Below are 6,015 nucleotides of genomic sequence, written 5' to 3'. Positions count from 1 at the left end.
ACCTCGGAAGGACCAGGCTCTCTGCCTTCAGCCGCTGGGGCGTTTCTCCTGTTCTCTGCCGTGCATCACGAACCCATTTAACAGAAGCTGTCGACTGAGACCAGAAGTGCTGGTTTGAACTGTTCCTGAAAGAGGAAGAGCCGCTGGGAAGGAGATGCCTCCGGAAGCTGTTAGGCTGGGCTCTGTTGGACTCACAAGGGCACTCGCTTGCCTTCAGTCTCCTAACAGCCGGCCGATTGTGCTCAGTCAGAACTGCCGGGCTGGGACTAGCCCACTGCCTGTGGAAGGGGACGCACAGTACAGATTGGAAGAAATAGCAAAAAAACGAGTAACACAGCATGCTTACATTCTTAAAGAGAGCCAGTTTGGTGTAGTGGTTAAGTGTGCGGACTCTTATCTGGGAGAACCGGGTTTGATTCCCCACTCCTCCACTTGCAGCTGCTGGAATGGCCTTCGGTCAGCCATAGCTCTCTTATCTGGAAAAACCGGGTTTGATTCCCCACTCCTCCACTTGCAGCTGCTGGAATGGCCTTGGGTCAGCCATAGCTCTCTTATCTGGGAGAACCGGATTTGATTCCCCACTCCTTCACTGGCAGCTGCTGGAATGGCCTTAGGTCAGCCAGAGCTCTCTTATCTGGAAAAACCGGGTTTGATTCCCCACTCCTCCACTTGCAGCTGCTGGAATGGCCTTGGGTCAGCCATAGCTCTCTTATCTGGGAGAACCGGGTTTGATTCCCCACTCCTCCACTTGCAGCTGCTGGAATGGCCTTGGGTCAGCCAGAGCTCTCTTATCTGGAAAAACCGGGTTTGATTCCCCCACTCCTCCACTTGCAGCTGCTGGAATGGCCTTGGGTCAGCCATAGCTCTCTTATCTGGGAGAACCGGGTTTGATTCCCCACTCCTCCACTTGCAGCTGCTGGAATGGCCTTGGGTCAGCCAGAGCTCTCTTATCTGGAAAAACCGGGTTTGATTCCCCACTCCTCCACTTGCAGCTGCTGGAATGGCCTTGGGTCAGCCATAGCTCTCTTATCTGGGAGAACCGGGTTTGATTCCCCACTCCTCCACTTGCAGCTGCTGGAATGGCCTTCGGTCAGCCATAGCTCTCTTATCTGGGAGAACCGGGTTTGATTCCCCACTCCTCCACTTGCAGCTACTGGAATGGCCTTGGGTCAGCCAGAGCTCTCTTATCTGGGAGAACCGGGTTTGATTCCCCACTCCTCCACTTGCAGCTGCTGGAATGGCCTTGGGTCAGCCAGAGCTCTCTTATCTGGAAAAACCGGGTTTGATTCCCCACTCCTCCACTTGCAGCTGCTGGAATGGCCTTGGGTCAGCCAGAGCTCTCTTATCTGGGAGAACCGGGTTTGATTCCCCACTCCTCCACTTGCAGCTGCTGGAATGGCCTTGGGTCAGCCAGAGCTCTCTTATCTGGGAGAACCGGGTTTGATTCCCCACTCCTCCACTTGCAGCTACTGGAATGGCCTTGGGTCAGCCAGAGCTCTCTTATCTGGAAAAACCGGGTTTGATTCCCCCCTCCTCCACTTGCAGCTGCTGGAATGACCTTGGGCCAGCCAGAGCTCTCTTATCTGGGAGAACCGGTTTGATTCCCCACTCCTCCCCTTGCACCTGCTGGAAGGGCCTTGGGTTAGCCATAGCTCTCTTATCTGGGAGAACCAGTTTGATTCCCCACTCCTCCCCTTGCACCTGCTGGAAGGGCCTTGGGTCAGCCAGAGCTCTCTTATCTGGGAGAACCAGGTTTGATTCTCCACTCCTCCTCTTGCAGCTGCTGGAATGGTCTTGGGTCAGCCAGAGCTCTCTTATCTGGGAGAACCGGGTTTGATTCTCCACTCCTCCACTTGCAGCTGCTGGAATGGCCTTGGGTCAGCCAGAGCTCTCTTATCTGGGAGAACCGGTTTGATTCCCCACTCCTCCACTTGCACCTGCTAGCATGGCCCTGGGTCAGCCATAGCTCTGGCAGAGGTTGTCCTTGAAAGGGCAGCTTCTAGGAGAGCCCTCTCCAGCCCTACCCACATCACAGGGTGTCTGTTGTGGGGGAGGAAGGTAAAGGAGATTGTGCGCCGCTCTGAGACTCTTCGGAGTGGAGGGTGCGATATAAATCCAATATCATCATCATCTTCTTAAAAATACATTACCGATATATAGTCAACACAACAAAAGTCAATATCCGTTGATCCTTGACGTGAATGCAGGGAAATAGACCACCAACGTGGCAGTGCAGCAGAACAATAGTCCACAATACCGGTTTCGGATACACATTTCTCAATTGTAAACTTTAACAGCAGTCAATGCGTCACAGCTTATTACCAGTAATGTGAATGTAAGAAGGCATGCCTGTAAACAATCATTTGTACTGGTGTCCCCAGTACAACAGCCCCGTGGCACAGAGTGGTAATACAGCAGTACTGCAGTACTGTGGTCTGAACTCTCTGCTCACGACCTGAGTTCGATTTCAGCAGAAGCTGGATTCAGGTATCCGGCCCAAGGTTGACTCCGCCTTCCATCCTTCCGAGGTCGGTCAAAGGAGTCCCCAGCCTGCTGTGGGGGGAAGTGTAGATGACTGGGGAAGGCAAGGGCAAACCACTCCCTAGAAAGTCTGCCGTGAAAACATTGTGAAGGCAATGTCACCCCAGAGTCGGAAACGACTGGTGCTTGCACAGGGGACCTTTCCTTTCCCTTCCCCAGTACAATTGTGAATAATTTGTGATATAGGGAAGCTGTGACGCATTGACTGCTGTTGAAGTCTACAACTGAGAAAGGCGTATCCGAAACCGGTATTGTGGACTATTGTTCTGCTGCATCGTCAGGCTGATGGTCTATTTCCCTGGATTCATGTCAAGGATCAACGGATATTGAGGACTTGATTAACCTATAAGACTTTCCACTGTAGTGACTTGTGTTGTGTTGACTATATATTGGTAATGTATCTTTAAGAATATAAGCGTGCTGTGCTGCTCGGTTTTTTGCTATTTTTTTCCGGAAGGGGACAGCCTGGGACTCCGAGGAAGGGCCTAACTCAAGAGTGGGCCACACTCGCTTAATGGAAGAGCCCCACAGAATAAATGTCAGACGTCTGAGAGTTTAAAGACATGAACATCAGATGCTTGACAGCTGCAAGACAGGGAGGGAAGGAGGAAGACAGGCAGGCAGGCAAACCGGAGAGCCAGTTCGGTGTAGTGGTTAAGTGTGCGGACTCTTATCTGGAAGAACCGGGTTTGATTCCCCACTCCTCCACTTGCACCTGCTGGAATGGCCTTGGGTCAACCATAGCTCTGGCAGAGCTGTCCTTGAAAGGGCAGCTGCTGTGAGAGCCCTCTCCAGCCCCACCCACCTCACAGGGTGTCTGTTGTGGGGAGGAAGGGAAAAGAGATTGCAGGCCGCTCTGAGACTCTGTCCTTGAAAGGGCAGCTGCTAAGAGAGCCCTCTCAGCCCCACCCACCTCACAGGGTGTCTGTTGTGGGGAGGAAGGGAAAGGAGATTGTAGGCCGCTCTGTGACTCTGTCCTTGAAAGAGCAGCTGCTGTGAGAGGCCTCTCAGCTCCACCCACCTCTCAGGGTGTCCGTTGTGGGGGAGGAAGGCAAAGAAGATTGTAGGCCGCTCTGAGACTCTGTCCTTGAAAGGGCAGCTGCTGTGAGAGCCCTCTCAGCCCCACCCACCTCACAGGGTGTCTGTTGTGGGAGAGGAAGGGAAAGGAGATTGTGGGCCGCTCTGAGACTCTGTCCTTGAAAGGGCAGCTGCTGTGAGAGCCCTCTCAGCCCCACCCACCTCACAGGGTGTCTGTTGTGGGAGAGGAAGGGAAAGGAGATTGTGGGCCGCTCTGAGACTCTGTCCTTGAAAGGGCAGCTTCTGGGAGAGCCCTCTCAGCCCCACCCATCTCACAGGGTGTCTGTTGTGGGAGAGGAAGGGAAAGGAGATTGTGGGCCGCTCTGAGACTCTGTCCTTGAAAGGGCAGCTGCTGTGAGAGCCCTCTCAGCCCCACCCACCTCACAGGGTGTCTGTTGTGGGGGAGGAAGGGAAAGGAGATTGTGAGCCGCTCTGAGACTCTTCGGAGTGGAGGGCGGGATATAAATCCAATATCATCTTCTTCAAATAGATGGAGGGAGGAGGGAGAGGTGGAAAGAAAGCAACCTTTGCTGCAAACTTAACTGGATGGCTTGGAGAAGTTTAACTGGATGGCTTCGTTTAAAGAGAGAGATGCCTTCTCCAAGCCGGCGGATGGGGCGGCGGGGGCCTCGAGAGCCACACAATATGCGTGGAAGAGCCACACGTGGAACCGGAGCCTCAGTTCGGCCACCCCTGGCCTAACTCAAAGGCGAGAGCTCATTTCGGCCGCAGGAGAGGCGGAAACCGAGAGTGGCAACGGCTGAAGTCAGGGAGCTGGTGAGCAGGGACTGCGGCCGACCTGCCCTCTTGTTACAGCCAGGACAGAACGGAGATTTGGGGGCGGGCAGCAGAAGTGTCACTGCCTTCGGCCATCTTCCACCTCTCCCCCCTCCCTCCGGCTTTGCTTGAGGCAGGCACCGTCTTTCCCTTCCCCTGGCCCTTTCCCCGAGTTCGGCTGTGCCGGAGCAGGATAAGACCAAGATCCTCAAATTTGACAGCTCCCCCCTGGCTGTGTGCGTCTCTGTGTGTTCAGACACCCCGCGGAACTGGCGCCCTTCAGCTGGCTGAAATGTTGAACTAAAGTTTGCAAACCAAACCCTCCGTGTTTCTCGTCCTTATGAGTGAAAAGCCGTCCTGACCAAAGCCCTGGAACCGGAGAAGTCGGGGGGGGGGGGGGGGGAGTCAGACACACCAAGGTGCTGGTGCAGCGGTGGGCTCACCCTCTCTCATTTGAACATATGAAGCTGCCTTATACCAAATCAGACCCTCAGTCCATCAAAGTCAGCATTGTCTACTTAGGGCCAGCAGCGGCTCTCCAGGGTGTCCAGCTGAGGTTTTTGCACACCTATTTGCCTGGACCCTTTTGAGTGGGAGATGCCGGGGATTGAACCTGGGACCTTCTGCTTACCAGAGGCTCTACCCACTGAGCTATAGCCCACTTCATGGCTCTCCAGGGTCTCAAGCTGAGGTTTTTCCACACCTACTTGCCTGGACCCTTTTGAGTTGGAGATGCAGGGACTGAACCTGGGACCTTCTGCTTACCAAGCAGGTGCTCTACCACTGAGCCACCGTCCCTCCCCTGACCAGTAGAGGCTCTCCAGGGTCTCAAGCTGAGGTTTTTCACGCCTGCTTGCCTGGACCATTTTTAGCTGCAGATGCCGGGGATTGAACCTGGGACCTTCTGCTTACCAATCAGAGGCTCTACCCACTGAGCTATAGCCCACTTCATGGCTCTCCAGGGTCTCAAGCTGAGGTTTTTCCACACCTACTTGCCTGGACCCTTTTGAGTTGGAGATGCCGGGGACTGAACCTGGGACCTTCTGCTTACCAGAGGCTCTACCCACTGAGCTATAGCCCACTTCATGGCTCTCCAGGGTCTCAAGCTGAGGTTTTTCCACACCTACTTGCCTGGACCCTTTTGAGTTGGAGATGCCGGGGACTGAACCTGGGACCTTCTGCTTACCAGAGGCTCTACCCACTGAGCTATAGCCCACTTCATGGCTCTCCAGGGTCTCAAGCTGAGGTTTTTCCACACCTACTTGCCTGGACCCTTTTGAGTTGGAGATGCCGGGGACTGAACCTGGGACCTTCTGCTTACCAGAGGCTCTACCCACTGAGCTATAGCCCACTTCATGGCTCTCCAGGGTCTCAAGCTGAGGTTTTTCCACACCTACTTGCCTGGACCCTTTTGAGTTGGAGATGCCGGGGACTGAACCTGGGACCTTCTGCTTACCAAGCAGGTGCTCTACCACTGAGCCACCGTCCCTCCCCTGACCAGTAGAGGCTCTCCAGGGTCTCAAGCTGAGGTTTTTCACGCCTGCTTGCCTGGACCATTTTTAGCTGCAGATGCCGGGGATTGAACCTGGGACCTTCTGCTTACCAAGCAGATGCTCTACC

This window comes from Heteronotia binoei, chromosome 8 (assembly GCF_032191835.1).
Source record: "Heteronotia binoei isolate CCM8104 ecotype False Entrance Well chromosome 8, APGP_CSIRO_Hbin_v1, whole genome shotgun sequence".
NCBI classification, from domain to species: Eukaryota; Metazoa; Chordata; class Lepidosauria; order Squamata; family Gekkonidae; genus Heteronotia; species Heteronotia binoei.
The sequence above is the reverse complement of the archived record's forward strand: the minus strand, read 5'-3'. Positions refer to the sequence as shown.